The sequence below is a fragment of the Lissotriton helveticus genome, chromosome 5_1, assembly GCF_964261635.1.
Source record: "Lissotriton helveticus chromosome 5_1, aLisHel1.1, whole genome shotgun sequence".
In the NCBI taxonomy this organism is placed as follows: Eukaryota; Metazoa; Chordata; class Amphibia; order Caudata; family Salamandridae; genus Lissotriton; species Lissotriton helveticus.
This window is the reverse complement of record NC_136065.1, coordinates 1418620744-1418640371: the sequence shown is the minus strand read 5'-3', so window position 1 is coordinate 1418640371 and position 19628 is coordinate 1418620744.

Below are 19628 nucleotides of genomic sequence, written 5' to 3'. Positions count from 1 at the left end.
TATCATTGTGCGTCCTAGTGACAAAGGTGGAAAGGTGGTTTTATTGACAAAGGCGCAATATGATAAGGAGGCCTATGCACAGCTTAACGATCGTACTCATTATGAAAGGGTAAATGCTACTGTGGTCAAGGGAATGCAAAATGAATATCACTTGCTTTGAGCAAGATGGAAGGGCATGAAATTATTATCTGATTGTGAGTACCAATACCTGAAAACTGATTACCCCGTAATGCCCTCGATGTATTTTATTCCTAAGGTGCACAAGGACCTCACAAATGCCCCGGGCAGGCCCATAATTAGCGCAAAGGGGGGACTGCTTGAGAGTACATCAGTGCACATAGATTTCTTTCTGCAAACCCATGTCCAATCCCTGGATTCTTACATTCAGGATTCAGGGGATTTTCTGTGCAAGTTAAGGAATATCCAGTGGCAGCCGGGTGATTGGATGCTAGCCCTGGATGTCAGTGCCTTATATACGAGCATTCGTCATCAGAATGGGATTAATGCTGTCAAATATTATCTTGAAAGGAGGGTTGCCACATTTAAAGAACACAATGTTATGTTGATCAAAATGCTCACATACTGCCTGGAACATAATGTATTTATGTTTAACAATTTACTATACAGACAGCAGCAGGGAGTGGCGATGGGGGCCAGTTTTTCCCCAAGCCTCGCATGTTTGCACACGGGGGCTTGGGAGGAACTGGTTCTCAGGACTGACTTTGAGCGCGAAATGATAGAGAATGTCATTGCATGGTACTGCTTCATTGATGACTTGTTTGTGGTGTGGAGGGGCAGCCGTGAGGAAGCAGTGAAATTTGTGGAGGACATTAATGAGAATGCATATAACATCAAGTTCACTGTCACGATGAGTCAGGAGCTAGTCCCCTTCCTGGACATTGAAGTATATGTTCACAGGAATAAGCTGGAAAGCAGATTATTCCGTAAAAGCACAGCAGGCAACACAACACTGAATGCCAGTAGCACCCACCCTGCACATCTAATAAAGAGCATCCCGTACGGGGAGATGCTCCGTCTAAGAAGATTATGCAGTGAGGATGGGGATTTAGTGAGAGCTCAGGAAGCCAGCACAAACAGGTTTTTGGAAAGAGGTTACCACATAAATACTATTAACCAGGCGAAACAAAAATCCATGGCTATGGATAGATCCAAGCTACTTGCCAAATATGATGTCTTGGCTGAGACACAGAATCAGCAAGCTTTCGCAAGCAAGGGCGAGATGGAGAAAGCTGATCCTTTTCGGATAATTACGGGCTACTGTAATCAACACAGAGAGATTCGTAAAATAATTGACAAAAATTGGCCACTAGTTTGTAAAGATCCAGTCATAGGCTATGACCTCCCCAAAAAAGCATCCATCACTTTTAGTAAAGCTCCCAACATGAGAGAGAGAGTGGTTGTCACGTGCCCAGAGACACTGGACAATTCATCATGGTTCAAAAATAATAGAGGGTTTTTCAGGTGTAAAACCTGCAAAGCCTGCACCCATGGTGTAAATAAGCTGTCATACAAGGATGGATTCAGTGATCGTGAACATCAAATCACTAAAGTATTAACTTGTAAAACGGAATATGCCATATACATCCTGGAATGCCCATATGGGCTCAGATATGTGGGGAGCACTAAGCTCCCCGTCCACAAAAGAATACTTCAGCATCTCAGGGCAATAACATCACAGGACAATACCTATCCGGTGGCACGCCACTTTAAATTACGACATCAGAGCAATAATAAGGATCTCACATATTATGTGGTGGATGCGGTCCTAGCCAGTAGAAGGGGAGGGAATAGGGAGGCCAAATTGCGTAAACTCGAAACCAACTACATTCTGAAATTAAATAGCAAGCAGCCAGTGGGTTGAACCTCACAGAGGATTTATATACGTGTTTACATTAGGATGTACAGGCTCATTAATTGTTACCCGCAGGCACCCGGTGAACAGGAATACATATATGGGTGCAATCCAATTAATTACTCATTTTCCTTTGTATAATAACATTTTTAGAGATTTTAGTATTTATTGTTTTAACTTTGTAATATCAAGTTTACCAACATGCATTTAAGTACGGGCAACTGAACTGCAAATAAGAGACTGTTACAACATTTGAATTTCACCTCATAACTGGAGCTATTCATTCTTGGCATGGAATGTATAATTGGACACTCCTTTGGAATCACTCTGATGTTATGAAGGACAGTAAACCAAAAGTGGTCATTACACATTAATGTATGATGTTGCACTTAAAAGACGGAATCATATAGAGGGAAAGATGTTCTGACTTGAAACCTTCTTCCTCCTTTTATCTTGTAATATGGGTACCCATAACTTTATTATGGTCCAACAGGGAGCTGTATGGGCATAAAATGAATACAAGCAGTGGGGCATGTCAGTAGGAGCAGCAACCATTTAGATGATTGAGGAGACTGGGCTCAGTCTCATTCAATCGCAAATATTAACAAAATGAGTTTTATATTTATTCAAGAATACTTTTTGGACTTTTTTGCACATATGCACAGTATGTTTTAGCTTAGCTGGATAGGTAAGGGTCATCAGTTTGTATTGTATGAGTTTAACGGGATTTAACCCATTATTTGAACAAGTCTTTGGATAAAAGTTTTTTCGGGATTTATCCTGTTATTTTAAAAATGAAATGTTTTTTTAACAATGATTGTATACAAATATGATTATATATTTATATATATGTACTTTGTACTGATTCCGGGTGTCAAAATGTCTAGGAATCAATGATAGTCTTTTTTCATTGTTTACTCAAATGGTGACCCAATCAGAGAGTAGCACTTTGCACTTTAAATATTCACTACAAACGATGATGCGCTGTCATGTGATCAAGGCTTTGTGCCGAAACGTTATGGCGACAGCTGAATAAAAAACAACAGCATCTGAATTACCTGGTCCGTGCCTGCTTCTGAGGGCGCTATCATGGGAGGAAAATCGCATAAGGAAGACGGAGGTCATATATATATATATATATATATATATATATATATATATATATATATATATATATATATATATATATTCACTGAAAAAACCATAGGTTATAGACCATATATAGTTAGGAATTAGCATTTACAAAACCTTGAAAATTCACTGAAAAAACCATAGGTTATAGACCATATATCGTTAGGAATTAGCATTTAAAAAACCTTATTTTACTCACACAAAACCATTGAAATTCCATATATAAGTAGTTGCACTAACTATATATCGCGCACCCGCAATCCACTGCTGATGATGTCACATATTACATCATTCATGACATGGTCAGTGACATCACTGATGACATCACTGATGACATCTCAAATGACATCACTGATGACATCACTGATGACAACATCCAGTGACTGTATGTTTCTGTAAAGTTAAAATATGTCTTACATATTGAAGAATGAGTGGAAGTATAAGTGTCTGGATGAAGGATTTAGTAGGTGCATGACTGAATGTATGAGTGAGTGATTAAATGTGTCTCACTGAGTGCATGGGTTAGTGACTAAACTGTCTTAATTTGTGCATCATTATGTCTGTTGTTCTGTAAACTGCTGCATGTGTTGATCAGTAGCTATATGATTAACTATATGGGTTATTGATTGATTGTCCAAGTATTTGTATGGGAGACTGAGTGTGTGTGTGGCTGGCTGGGAGGTGTGTGACTCTGTGCAGATCAATGTGTACTTGTATCAATGATTGTATAAGAGAGTAAGTATGTGTTAGTATATGTTTGAAAATGTAAGGTGCTCTATGTTTAACTGTATAGACAAGAAAATGGAAGTGTGATTGATTCTTTACAGGACTGACTAGGTGTGTGAGTAACTCCATGGATGAGTGGCAGAGTGTGAGTATCTGTATAGGTTTATGAGTGCATATGATAGTGTTGTAAAGATGAGTGATTGTATGTATGAATGATTGTATGGGTGAATAAGTGAATGTGTGTGTAGACGTAGGAATCAGTGAGTGCGTATGTAGTAACTAGTATTGGTGTGTGAATGGTTTCAAAAATTATACTCTGTATTTAACACTGGGTGTAACAAAGGTTATATTAAAATGTGAGGAGATGCATTGTATTGTCACATGAATGATATCATCAGTGATGTGGTCATTGATGTCAAATGAGATGTCATCAGTGATGTCATCAGTGATGTCATTTGAGATGTCATCAGTGATGTCATCAGTGATGTCACTGACCATGTCATGAATGATGTAATATGTGACATCATCAGCAGTGGATTGCGGGTGCGCGATATATAGTTAGTGCAACTAACTATACATGGAATTTCAATGGTTTTGTGTGAGTAAAATAAGGTTTTTTAAATGCTAATTCCTAACGATATATGGTCTATAACCTATGGTTTTTTCAGTGAATTTTCAAGGTTTTGTAAATGCTAATTCCTAACTATATATGGTCTATAACCTATGGTTTTTTCAGTGAATTTTCAAGGTTTTGTAAATGCTAATTCCTAACTGTATATGGTCTATAACCTATGGTTTTTTCAGTGAATTTCAATGGTTTTTTAATAGCAAATATCATAAGCTGTCGAATGTCAAGTACGTGGTAAGTAAAAACATTTTCGTGTTTATGCACACTGATCTGCTTTGAATGCTGCCCCCCACCCCTCATTTCTATTAGGAGTACTCTCTCTTTGCAGATAGTGAAGGGTAGTTAACGCAGGCCTTTGCCCCCGTTGTAATCCGTCGTGCCTGCTTCTCTCTCCATTTGATTGATTGTTCTCTTTGGTTCATTCTCTATTTACAAACAAGCACAGAGTCGCAATACTCTGTTTAGTCTTTGCAGATAGCGAAAAATCGTGTAAAAAACCAAAAGAAATCGAGCAAAATCAGTAGGCCACTAATGGGATCTCTTTTTGACCTCGCTAAAATAGAAACATTAGGAACAACCTGTTGAAAATAGCAATGTGTATGTACATAAGCGGCGTTCATTTGTGTTCACAGTACCCCTTGTTGATTGTTTGAATCGAGCATTGAATTGTTCGAAGTTGGTTCTCTTAAGGATCTTCTCTGCCTGCAAACGAGGAAGAATAGGAATATTCTCTCTCCCTTTGCAGATAGTGAAGGGTAGGTAACGCAAGCCTTTAACACGTCGTACCTATTTCATTCCTCATTGATTGATTGATTGTCCGAACATTGACTGTTTGGGAATTAGTTCTTTTTGGAGGTATTCCCTGTTTGCAAATAAACGTAGGAAAATCTTTGCAAGTAGTGAAAGGGTACGTAATGCGGACCTTTCTCCCCCGTTGTAATCTGTCATGCCTATCTACTCCCCACTGATTGATGCACCTGTTTCACCCGGACCATTTACTAGAGATAGGTCATCTGGCCCGACAAGAGAGCACCCCTAGTGAAAAGGACATATGCAATAATAACGAAGTGATCACTGTATCCTGTTAACAGAAACTTTAGCATGAAACAACCTGGAAAGAAAAGAATAGGAAAACGAAAATCAGTAGGCCACTGATGAACTTTTTATTAAATAACAAACAAAGAAACGATAACAATACGTAATGATAAAACCTATTATTGTCCTAGAAACAAGAAACGTTAGAAGTAAGCCCGTAATAAGAAACCTGAAAACATCGCCCCTCACTGCCCCAAAACGTGTCTGTCCCACCGCCTGCCACGGCCAAATAACGGCAAACTGGGAAAGATAGAAGTCAGCAGACATCCGCCCCATTCTAGAAACTTCCAAAGGGCAACAGGTTTTCGGCTACGCCCAGCCGGAAGCAACACATATAAGGCGGGTTCTGCTGCCACGCCTCGGCCAGGAGATCATCACGTAGGGTGTAGCCGGAGGAGAGGCCGAGGCCAGCGGGACCCGGCCAGGGGGATTGACAACACTGGAGAGTTTTAGGGGGGGGGAATGTCCGTGTCCTCGACCCTCCCCTCTCTCTCCCAGTCCGGCCGCGGTGGCCCTTGAGAGTTGCAGGTTGTCCCTCCACACTCTCTCCCGGTCCGGCCACCGACGGCCGGGGGCTGGGGCCGACGGGATCCGGCTGCAGCCGATGAGCCAAGGAACCCGTTCATGGGGCCAGAGCAAAGGGCGTCCGGCCGCCATCCACCGGAGGTCCGGCCCAAAGACGGACGGGACATTTCTTCTTTCTTGAATAATTGCTGCAACAACCCTGGGGGGGGGATGTCTTGCACATGCCTCCGACCCCCCCCCCTCTCGTCCTCATCGCCTGGTCCGGCCATAAAAAATCTCAAGCGAGACGCCGTGGGGTGCACTGGGAGGGAGAGACGGTGCGAACAGGCCTCTCCCGCCTCCCCAGGTGGAGGCTTCCCACCTGCACCCTCAGCGCTCCAGGCGCCCGGAAAAGGGTTCTTCCACTGTGGCGATGCTGCAACGTCTCGCCCGGCAGGGTGGAGCCCGTCCGCTCATTTGACCCCGCGATCGCCAGTAGCTACCGAACTCTCAAAATGGCGGTCGACCTGGCAAGAGCGGGCCCAGCATAAAGAAATGGCCCGGTCACTGGTTGACTCCACCACCGTAGTCCTCCACGACCTTGAAGATTCTAGAGGAGCCGCGGGAGTCCCCGACCCCCGCAGACACCCCCGATGGGGAATGACTGCCATGATCGCCCGTGGAGTGACGAAACTGTAGCCGCGGGACATCGGCGCTCCCATGCTGGCGCCAGCCTCAGTTTGAATGACTAGACTCCTGCAGACCTCAGTTCCGGTGAAAGCACAGTGTGACCCGGTAGGAAAAATTGTTGCACCCCCTCCCCTTTTTGACTGATGGTTCAAACCACCGATCCTTTCCTTTGCCCTTTTAACGGAACTTTGGACTGCCTCCCCCCCCCCGCGGCGCCCCACGCCGTTATTTGCTGGGCGGCAACTTACTAGACATCACCTTCGTGCCATCTAGATTTCAGCGCGTTCTGCTGCCTTGGAACTATTCGCACAACAGACTGCTACTGACGACCCACCCCCAGGCAACATCTTCTGAATTTTCATAATTTGAAAGAACTAGTAACATGTCCTCATCAGGAATTTCCTCTTCAATCATCTCATCAGGAATCTCCTCATGAAAAGTCTGCAATGATGATTCTTGTAACTCTATGGTCTCCAAACATTCGATAAATTCGCCATCAGGAGATTGATCCAAAAAATCATTCAAGTCATCTCCTCCTTGTGAGAATACTTCATTATTGGTGCTGTCAATTTCAATAAATGTAGTGGATAATTCAAAAGAAATTGCCACGGTCTCTTCATTGTGAGCCATTTTATTTTGAAATTGCTTGCTGTAAATTGCAGAAAAAAATAATCACTTTCATTTATCGTTTTTAGTAATACATAATATAAAACTAACTTTATCAAGTATTTAGTATAACAGAAGGACTGTAAATAAATAACAGAAAACATTTTTCAAATTATCTTAAAGTGTACAACATAGTTCCCCTTACAAATTAACAACTCACCTTTTTAAAAGTAGGAGAAGTGTTAGTACTGTGTAAACCAAACACCAGAAATTGAGCACCAAAAATTCCTCACAAATGTACCTCAGACAGTAGTATCACAAAATGGCTGTGGTTTCCTCTCATTTTAGATATATACATAACCAATTAACTTTCATCACACACAAATACAAAACCAAAGTAACATTTTAATTGGTTCTAAATTTCAACACTTTCAAATGTGTTTTCCCCATGCAATTTTCCATAGGACATTTAGATACGTCTACAGCCTGAATGGCTGAACGGAATTACACCAAACTTGGCAAAATGGTACATCAAACCTAAGAGGTCAGGGAGGATCTACTATGCCCCCTTATGGTCATTTGCCCCTTCGCTTTGGCCTCCTCTTGTCTCTCGATCCTACCGAGAGACAAGATGGCGGCCGCTACGGACTGTTTGCAATGTTTACAGACGCCGGAGAACCAATCAGCTTCGCAAAGCTCCGTTACGCGAAAAGTACGCGAAGCGGAGCGCTGTTACAGATATATATCTTTTTTTGAACGTTAATTTCTCAAAATCCACTGGAGCACATATATTGAGACCTAGCAAAGGCACATCGGGCTACCAGTCCCTACAATTTTGCCAAGTTTCGTGCAAATCCATTCAGCCGTTCGATTATTATTATTTTTTTTTTTTTTGCCCCGCGGGGCCCTTCTAAAACCTCCACATCAAACCTAGAGGGTCAGGGAGGATCTACTATGCCCCCTTATGGTCATTTGCCCCTTCGCTTTGGCCTCCTCTTGTCTCTCGATCCTACCGAGAGACAAGATGGCGGCCGCTACGGACTGTTTGGAATGTTTACAGACGCCGGAGAACCAATCAGCTTCGCTTCACTAAGCTCCGTAACGCGAAAAGTACGCGAACTGGAGCGCTGCCTGGTCCGCTGTTACAGATATATATCTTTTTTTGAACGTTAATTTCTCAAAATCCACTGGGGCACATATATTGAGACCTAGCAAAGGCACATCGGGCTACCAGTCCCTACAATTTTGCCAAGTTTCGTGCAAATCCATTCAGCCGTTCGGGCTAAAAGTGAGGCCAACCGCCCTATGGAAAACTCAATGTTAAAAACACGTTTTGGGACCCCCCTTTTTTCTCGGCCCCCCCTTGACAAAACCCCCCCAAATTTTCAGGGGCTGCTCAGAAACAAAATGTTCCATTTTCCTGAAAATTTCAGCCAATTCCGTCCACAAACGCCAAAGTTATTAGACATAGAATTTTCAAAAATCCCATAGAGAAAAAATCCTAACTATATATACCTACTGGCGACCGCCAGTAGGTAATATATCTCAAAACATTACCCTTGCAGGCATAGACTGATTGATAAATTATGCAAAAAAAAGAAGCAGAGAACTCTGAGTAGTCCCAAGTTTAGGTGGAAGGTAGCTCAAGTATAGATCACTATAACACCAGCAGCACTCTAAATGTGCTCACCTCAAATGTCTTCTTTTCTATCAAAGTGTTTAAGCATAGGATCAGCACAGTGCTATTCATGCTGACATAGAAAGGGACAAATTATTTTGCCATTTCTACAGCAAACTCTTTGAGCATAAAGTTAGCACAGTGCTATCCATGCCGAGCTGTATATTGACAAAAGCCATTTACCACTCCAGGCACAGTATTACAGCTTTGGATTGGTAAAATATCATCCAAGCCAACCTGAAATGAATAAAAGCAACGTCTGACACATGTTTCGCTGACATTACAGATCTTCAGAGAGGTTTAGCTTTGTCCAGATACAAGGGAGCTCCCAGTATTAGTCAAAACAATACCCTTGCAGGCATAGAGTGACAAATAAATTATGCAAAAAGAGAAGCAGAGAACTCTGGGTAGTTCCCAAGTTTAGGTGGAAGGCAGCTCAAATATGGAGCACCCTCAACACCAGCGACACTCTAAATTTGCTCACCCCAAATGTCTTCTTTTCTATCAAAGTTTTTAAGCATAGGATTAGCACATATATATATATATTACCTACTGGCGGTCGCCAGTAGGTAGTTATAGTTAGGACCTAGTTTCTATAGGAAATCCGCAACATTCTATTGGGAATAACTTTGGCGTCGGTGGACGAATCTTTGTGTATTTCTCAAAGAAGATGGCCCGTTACTCTCCGCTCCGTCCCTGAAAGTGTCCGGGAGATTCATGAAGCGGGGGCCGAGAAAAAAGGGGGGTCGCAAAATGTGTTTTCCCCATGTTAATTTCCATAGGACGATTAGACACGGCTACAGCCCGAACTGCTGAACGGAATTACACCAAACTTGACAAAATGGTAGGGACTGGTACGTAGTAGTGCCTTTTCTATATTTGGTGAAAATTGCTCCAGAGGTTTTTATGAAAATTAACTTCAAAACACATATATCTATATGCGCGCTCTGAGCGCTTTGGGTAGGCGTACCGGTAAACGCACCCGGCGCACCACGGAAGTGCGCGTGCGGAAAGGTGATTCGCTCTCGGGTGTCTGTCAACATTCGAAACAGTCCGGAGAGTCTGCCATTTTGTGTCTCAGTAGAACCGAGACACAAGAGGTGAAAAATAAAAGGGAAAAACGTTAAAAGGGGGAAGGGTAGAGACCCCCTGACCCCCTAGGTTTTCTCAGGGGAGCCTAGAAGGACCACGAAGGGCAAAATAAAATGTATTTTTTTTTGTAAATTTCGCAGAGTAAGCTCAGGGTGCGCGTATATGGGTGTTTACAGGTACGTGTACCCTGAGCGCACCATGGGGAAAAACAGTAAAAAAAAAATAGAGTAAAAAAAGAATTTAGAGTGCTTAGAGGTAGGGTAGCTCTGAAAAGAGCTGTTGTGTTATGTGGGTGTTTTTTGTACCTACAAGTAGGTACCGATGCAGAGTCTAAAATTCAAGAGGAAGACTCTATTCCCCTCATCTGTAAAATGTACACCATCTCTCCTATAGATGCCTTGCATGTTGTAACGCAAGTTATTGTGGTATATAGAACCCATACCATAGTCTCTGAGGCAAGCAGAAACAGATTTATTCACATGTTTCCTTGCTTTCTCAATCTGTGGACAAAATTGGTTGGACCAGTTCCATTTTTGCCTTTGGCATATATTAGAATATACCAAGGCAGTTTTTGGAAAAAGTGACATCAATTGCCCAAAGGTGTCCTTTAAAAGCATTTCCAGACCTACCCCAGTCAAAGTGCCCAGGTCATTGCCACCACAGTGCACAATTATGAGGTCAGGGTGTGGTAGATGCATAAAGGATTTTACCAATGGTATCAATTGGTGACATCTCAATCCTCTCTGGCCAATCCACTTAATATCCACATTTGGTAAATCAAGGTTGGGAATACCTCTGTTTGCTGCATACTTTTCACTCCAGTGAACAAAGATATGACCCACAATCCAGACTTTAGGCATCTTGAAGGTAGATGTGGTTGTATTCAGATGAGTTGTGGAAATGAAATGGCAGTTTGAAAGTAGGAGTTATGAAAAAAAGAGGTTGAGATTCAGTGCACTTGAAAAAGAAGAAATGATTGGTGGTTTCTTAAAATTCTCCACTGAAAATTAGGGTGCATGCTTCTGTTTTTTAAAGAAGTAATTCTAATGGTTGAGAAAAAGTCATTGAAAGAAACATTGCACAGGATAAGCTGCTATATTGAGAAGTCAAACACCCTTACTGGATTCATTAGCAACATAGTATCATGAACTTTTCACCTGTGTGCTCAGTTAGGTGATGTGCGGAGTGTTACCATGGTAACAGGCAGAAAGAGCAGGAGGGGGATGGGTGAATATTATGTGAGTTTCAAACTGTTGAAATGTAGAACCAATTAAAATGTTAGTTTGGTTTTGAATTTGTGTGGGAAGAAATTTAATTGATTATGTACATGAAAATGGGTCTGAAATCAGAGGGAATCTGTGCCATTATTCTGAGGCTGCAGTGAAAGAAGCATTATTCAGAGATTCTGCATTATAACATCTGGTTTGTGACTGCCATTGTTCTAAATCTTCAAAAGCATTTTTAAAGGTGAGTAATGATTCATTTAATATAGATAGAGTGTTGTATACACTATGGGGAAGAACAAGCATATTGGGCTTCTTTATTCTTTCATTGTGTCTCATGTTTTTTTTGTAAGGCTATAAAAATAATTGGTGCATATTGGAAATGTATTTTGGAAATGAGTCAGGTTTCTGCACTGTAATGTAGTGCTTATTTATATGGGCTGTGCTCTGTCTTTTAAATGATTTATTGTGGTACATGTTTTTAGGTACAATGATTGTTTTTAATATTTTTAACTAGGATCACACTGAGTGTCAGTGTAAATTAAAGAATTATATTTGCACATTATTTTATAATGTCTCCTCACAGTTTGCATCTGTTTGCTTATAGAGTACTGTTTCTTTATGCATTGTGTCTCATGTTTGTATGTAATGCTGTCAAAAAACGAATAGTGCATATTGGAAATGTATTTTGGAAATGAGTCAGGTTTCTGCATTGTAATGTAGTGGTAAAATGTATGGCTTTAACATTTTTGACTAGGATCACATGTCTGTCAGGCCTCTTAGTTCCCAAATAGGCTCTAAGATGTGCAATAAAGATCCAGGGTGTGCTGTTGAAATGAAAAAGGAATGTTATGTATTGCTTACATATATATGGTCTGTTTTTTACCAGTAGAGACAGTGAGATAGTATGAGCACAGACACACATAGTGCATGCAGAGACAGACTTGGTAGATTACATGTTACATCCTGGTCATGTGTCTAAGATCACACTGTGAGTCAAGCTTGATTTTAAATGTATCTGGGTGAATAATTTGCTTAGTTGATGTGTTTAAAAATATGGGAATACATGTATTCTTGAAGTCAGTTAGGCTTTAGGATATGTACTAGTAGAGAATCTTAGGCAGCATGTCTGTCAGGCCTCTTAGTTCACAAATAGGCTTTAAGCTGTGTAATAAAGATCCAGGGTGTGCTGTTGAAATGAATAAGGAATGTTATGTCTTGCTTGTATATATATATATGGTCTGTTTTTTGCCAGTAGAGACAGTGAGATAGTATGAGCACAGACACACATAGTGCATGCAGAGACAGACATGGTAGATTACATGTAATATCCTGGTCATGTGTCTAAGATCACACTGTGAGTCAAGCTTGATTTTAAATGTATCTGGGTGAATAATTTGCTTAGTTGATGTGTTTAAAAATATGGGAATACATGTATTCTTGAAGTCAGTTAGGCTTTAGGATATGTACTAGTAGAGAATCTTAGGCAACATGTCTGTCAGGTCACTTTAGCGGCATTTACTTTTTTTTCCCCCTCTGGGAAAGTAAAGAACTTCCAAATGAAGTGCTCTTTCACTTTTCTCTGGGGGGTGTCCTCAGGCAGGAATTCCAGATCAGAGTCTGAGGAGGGGTCCCTGGAACCAGACATCTTTCCAAAAAAAGAAGTATTTTGAAGAAGAATGGAGAAGAGGTGTTCTCTCGGCAATTGCAGAGAGGTACTGAGGGAAATGGGTGGAGACTTTCCATAGTTGTGTAAAAAACTGTTAATAACCAATCAAAAGTGTTGTTTTAAGGTCACATGGCTTGACGCGCGCTTACGATGCGCGCTCTGGAGTGCTTACGGGGGCGCTTACGTGGCACGTACATAGGCGCTTACGGAGGCACTTCCGGGGGTGCTTACGCGGCGCGAATGAATGACGTTTTGCTCGATTTTTGGAAATGTGTTTAAAAGTTAAAATACGGTCATTAAAAATCAAAAATACTACTTTTATGAGTATGTCACTGAATGTTTTGCATTAATATTTACTTTAAATTAATAAATATATATTTTTTCGGTCATTAAAAATCAACAATACTACTTTTATGAGTATGCCACTGAATGTCTTGCATTATTATTTACTTTAAATACATGAATATATTTTTTTTCGCTCGCGGGAATAGCGCTGACGCTACGTGTACGGCTGCGTTTACGGGTGCGCGTACCCTGAGCGCTCCAGGGTTTAAATAAAAAAAAACAGGAAAAATACATAAAAAAAATAATATCATAAAAATATAGAATATTGGAATAATTAGAAAAAAATATAATAATTAATAGCTATAAAAATTAGCTATTAAAAAAACGTAATACTTCACTTAAAAAACTGTAGGTTTCAAACTTGTTATAGTTAGGAAATAGCATTTAAAAAACCTTTGAAATTCACTGACAACACCATAGGTTTGACACTCGTTATAGTTAGGAATCAGCATTTAAAAAAACTTTTAAATTCACTGAAAAAACCATAGGTTTTAAACCAGTTATAGTTAGCTGAACATTTTACTCATACAAAACCATTGAAATTCCCACGTTATAGTTAGTTGGACTCACTATAACTCGCGCGCCCGCAATCCACTGCTGATGATGTCACATATTACATCATTCATGACATGGTCAGTGACATCACTGATGACATCTCAAATGACATCACTGATGACATCACTGATGACATTTCAAATTACATCACTGATGACATCATTGGTGTGATAATACGATGCACCTCCTCACACTCTAAACTAACCTTTGATACACCCAGTGTTAAATACAGACTACCATTCTTGAAACCATTGACACACCAATACCAGTTACTACATACGCACTCACTGATTCCTAGGTCTACACACACATCCACTCATTCACCCATACAATCACTCATACATACAGTCACTCATCAATACAACACTATCATATGCACTCATACACCTATACAGACACTCACATACTGCCACTCATCCATGGAGTTACTCACACACCTAGTCAGTCATGCAAAGAATCAAACACACTCCCATTTCCTCATCTATACAGTTATACACACAACACCTTACTTATTCAAACATATACTAACACATACTTACTCTCTTATACAATCACTGATACAAGTACACATTGATCCATACAGCCACTTACGCAATCACAGGCTCTCATGTATAGTCATTTATATATGACAACTCTCACATGCACTGTGTTTTACATATGTACTTACTTGGACATGTAGCACTGAGATATCCGTTCACTCACCAACACACCCATGCACACAGTCATCCGCCCATACAGCTGTTTCCACATGCACTCTTGAACCCATACACCAAGTGAATCAACTGCTCACACATCTATGCACAGAGTCACACACCTCCCAGCCACCCACACACACACTCAGCCTCACATACAAATACTTGGGCAACCAATCAATACCCATATAGCCACTCATGTAGCTACTGATCAAACCATGCAGCAGCTTACACAACAACAGACATACTGATGCACACATTCAGACAGTTTAGTCACTAACCCATGCATTCAGTAAGACACATTTAATCACTCACTTATACAGTCAGTGACGCAGCTACTAAATCCTTCATCCAGACACTTATACATCCACTCATTCTTCAATATGTAAAACATATTTAAACTTTACAGAAACACACAGACACTGGATGATGTCATCAGTGCAGCCACGGCCCGTGGAGGGAGTTTCAGTGGGGCGGAGAGGCGGGGTGGGGAGAGGCAGGGTGGGGGGTGCTAAAAACCGGAGTATGGATAACTGAAGGTAAGTAAACAATTTAATAAATAAAACGAATTTCGTAGCGCACCCTGCATCACATTTTGCGATGCAGTGTGCGCTACGAAACTCATTTTATTTATTACATTGTTTACTTACCTTCAATTATCCATACTCCGGTTTTTAGAACCCCCCCACCCTGCCCCTCCCCGCCCCGCCTCTCCGCTCCACCGAAACTCCCTCCACGGGCCGTGGCTGCATCAGTGATGTCATCAGTGATGTAATATGAGATGTCATCAGTGATGTCATCAGTGGTGTCATTTGAGATGTCATCAGTGATGTCACTGACCATGTCATGAATGATGTAATAAGTGACATCATCAGCAGTGGATTGCGGGCGCGCAAGTTATAGTGAGTCCAACTAACTATAACGTGGGAATTTCAATGGTTTTGTATGAGTAAAATGTTCAGCTAACTATAACTGGTGTGAAACCTATGGTTTTTTCAGTGAATATATATATATATATATATATATATATATATATATATATATATATATATATATATTGCGTAACTGAGAAGGTTCTAGGTCGTACACCAGAGTAATAAATTGCAGTCATTTGAGAAGATTATAATTTTACAGATGTCTTGAGATCCAGTTTAGTGTAAACTAAATTAGGCTAAACAATAGCACAGATGTGAAAAGTACATTAGTAACAGACATGTAAATATTTGATGTAAAAAGAAGTGTGTTTTGATTTTGGCCTGAAGGGCTTGAGAGAGGTGCGATGCGGAGCGCCAGAGATGAACATCTTCTGCTGCCCCATACTTGGTTCTGGATCTTCCTCTAGGCAGGAGGTTTTCACCTGGGAAACAGAGGGGGGTGAGATGGTTTAGATGTATTCTTTTTTATCTTGACTTGCAGGTAGTTTGTACTGCTCATATCGTGCCTGTTCAATATGTATTGTTTTCAAGAGGAATACTGTCAGAGACCCACTGAAGATAGCAAATATACTGTATTACTGCCTGCGAAAAAAATTATTTGGATAGGTCAGTGCATTCTAAAATGAAGGTGATAATGGCGTACATGAATGAATAATTAATGACAATTTACTTGATTTAAAAACTTGAGCTCATCAATATTGAAATGAGTCAGGGGAAAGCACAAGTTATAGTGTATTTCTCTTTTCAGATGGGAAAGCTCCGCCATTATTGCTAGGTTTACAGTTTCTCAAAACTTTAGCTTCCACCATTCCCTATAGAAATTGCAGTCATTCCTCTATCTAGGCATCTGTTCATTGAGCTATAGTCAAAGGTACACCAGCAGAACTAGAAAAACACAGAGGAAATCTCTCTTCCTGTGTAAGTGCATGCTGAAATGGCACTACCACTATAATACAGCTCTTCATATTCACTCACATTTTAGCTATAGGTTGTGTGTTTTGTGATACAGCTCACCAATCAAGAAATGGGGCAATATGTAAATGCATATAAAAATCCATTTTCCAGGTGACTACTGAAATAGTAAAGAAATTGTTTACCAGACAATAATATTGTTCATATGTCCCCAGTTTAGCCAGTTAAGTTCTTCCTACTGAGATCTGTGTGCATCTTGAAGGTCAGTGGTTTGAATCCCGCTAGCTTCATTCTACTCGTCATATCTCTTAGGTTAAAAATAATATGTATTTATTTATTTGGAACAAATGTATCCATTGCTTTCCTGTTGCTAGTGGAGTTGTAACCTCCAGCCTCTCGACTGGACAGGGCTTGATCCCTTGGATGCCGGTTTTGAAGGCCCAGGCTTCTCCAGTTATGTTATGACAATTTGTATAGCACGGATCACCCGTGAGGGTATCCAGGCACTTGAGCAGGTGTGTAGGCATGTACTCCCTGTGGAATTGCTTGAAGAGCCATGTCTTCAGTCTCTTGAAGAACTCAAGAAGTGAGGCCTAGGCTTTAATGTTTGAGGTAGGTCATTCCATGTTTTGGGTGCGATGTAGGAGAATGAGCAGCCTCATGCTCTGCTTTTGTGGATGTGAGGTGTGTGTACATGTGTGAGTGTGAGGCAGAGCATAGATGTCTGGTAGGTTGGCGAAAGTGTTTATGGCTGCTCAGGTAGGCTGATCTATTTTTGTTAAGGCTTTGTAAATGTGTGTGAGAAGTTCGAATTAGCTGCAATTGTGTAGGGGGGAAATGTGAAGCTCCTTGAGGTGCAGTGAGATGTGGTTATGCTGTGGGAGGTTGAGTATGAGTCTTGCTGCAGCATTCAGGATGGTCTGAAGTCTGTGTAGGAGATGCTTGGAGATTCAGGCTTAGAGTACATTGCCATAGTTGAGCCTCCTTGTAATGAGTGCTTGTATGACGGTATGTCTGGTGTTCTGTGACAGCCAATTGAAGAGCCTTCACAGCATGTGTAGGATGTCTAAGCAGGAGGTGCTCACTGCATTGACTTGTGCCACCATGTTGTGTTTGTTGTCTAGGAAGATACCCAGATTTCTTGCATAGGTTTAGGTGTTGGTCCTGGATCTAATCGCCTCAAGATGGAGTCCCATGCGGAGGTCTTATTTCCAAAGACCAGTACTTCCATCTTGTCATAATTGAACTTCAGGCGTTGGTTCCCCTTTTTATTTTAAGTATGTATTTCTATAGCGCAGCTAAGACCCTAAGGTGTCTAGGAGCTCATCTACTCTCCTACCATGGTCATGCAGTTGTTAAAGTTGGCTCTGGCGGTGGTTGTCTTGTCCATAAGGGAGTTGGGTGTCATTAGCATAGCAGATGATGGTGATGTCTTGAGAACGGATGATGTTGCTAGTGGTATCATATAGACATTGAACAAGGTTGGGCTGAGGGATGATCACAAGGGGACTTCTCAGTTCAGGTTCTTGGCAGGATAGGTGAGTTGGAAGATGAGTTAGAAGTTGCTCACTTGGTTTGTGATGCTTGATGGTTTCTTGAGAAAGGCATTGGCTTCTGCATGTTCCCAGTGATCCAGGAATATAGTGGACATGATGGAGGTGTTGTTGATGTGTGTGAGGGTGGTGCTGATTGATGGTGTTCCCAAGATGTAGACTCAGTCGGGACATGGATTCGTTGGGGCTCTTGAGTGGATGGTCCTCATGATTGTCACTATGATGTCTCTGGTGAGGGTTGTCCATTTGGTCAGGTGCCTGTGTTGGTGATGGAAAGGGTGGAGATGAGTTTGCTAGGGCCAGGTTGGTGTGCGAAGTTTCTGTAGACGTTTGCAATTTTGCAGTGGAAGACATTTGTTAGGTTGTTGCAGCGGGTGGGGGGGGTGATGTTGCTGACAAAGGCAGAGGGTGTGGTGAAGATCCCCTTGCAGCTGTTGGAGCGTCCATTGATACGATCAGCTGGTGCTCTTTTCTTGGTGTCTCTTAGTTGCCGGTGGCAGTGTCTGAGAATTGCCTTTTAGGTAGCTCTATATACGGTTTGTGGCTTGTTCTCCATTTCCTCTATAGCTCTTTACAGTGCTGTTTGATGTTTCATGGGTCCTCTGTGTACCATTTGGCCTGCTTATTGAATCTTCCTTGCTTGTTAGGTTAGATGTGTGAGAATGAGTCAACATAGTTCTCAATCCAGTTGTTAAAGCTGGTGATGTTCTTGTTCAGGTTGTTTGTGGGTTTGGGCTGACCTGTGATGAGGGCTCTGAGCCAATCTGCTTCTTAGATTTGTCCCCATGTGCAGCTTGTTGGGCTGATACTGGTGAGGGTGTTGGCTTTCAGTGTGTTGATTTGGAAGTAGATGATGGAGTGGTCAGTCCATGGGAGCAGGAGGTGAAGTTGTATTTGAAGCTGTCGCTTGTGGTGAAGATGGGGTCCAGTGTGTGCATTACTTGTCAACTGCCCTTAGCGGTTTAAACTTAATGCATTTTTTATCCACGGTTCCATAAATTCTTAAGAATTTTCCACTTTTTTTACCAAAAAGAATCTATTGATGCCTTAAATTTAGTAGGTAAACGGGTTTTCTGGTGCAAACAGAAAATCTTAACATCTAGTTGGTCATATTTCAAGGTGGTTTTGACATCCCTATCTTTAGAAGTTATAATACTTTCTTGCAATATTCTCCTATTTCTGATTTGTGGATTCTGAGTTGTAAAAACCTGAACAGTACAGCTTAGCGAATGCTTCTCTGTACTCTTTGGTCTGTTTGCAGTGGTTTGTTCTAATAGGAGATTAATCAATACCTTAGTGCAATTTTCAGGGAAAACAACAATTAAAGAAGTAAAACCACTCCTAGTCACTAAATATAGGCCATTTTATGTGTATCAAAATGCTTCTTTTTATGCTTACTGTGAAGAAGTTAGATTACAGTAGAGTTGTAAAAATCAAAGACATTTAGTTGCTAAACATCATGCAGTCTTTTGGTACCCTAAATTATATTCATGTCTAAAGAGCATAATGTTAATTTATGCTAAAGGTTATATTGAATAAAAACAGAACTTGAATGGAATCTGAAAATAGACCAATCCTGCCAAATGAATGTATCTTAAAATGCCCAACTTCCGATCTTTTTAAATCGTAAATCATCTTCTATATCTTATTAGAATTAAGAATTTTTACTTCGAGGATGAACATTCGGCTTGCCTATTCATGCAAGTTCAATTCTGATATTT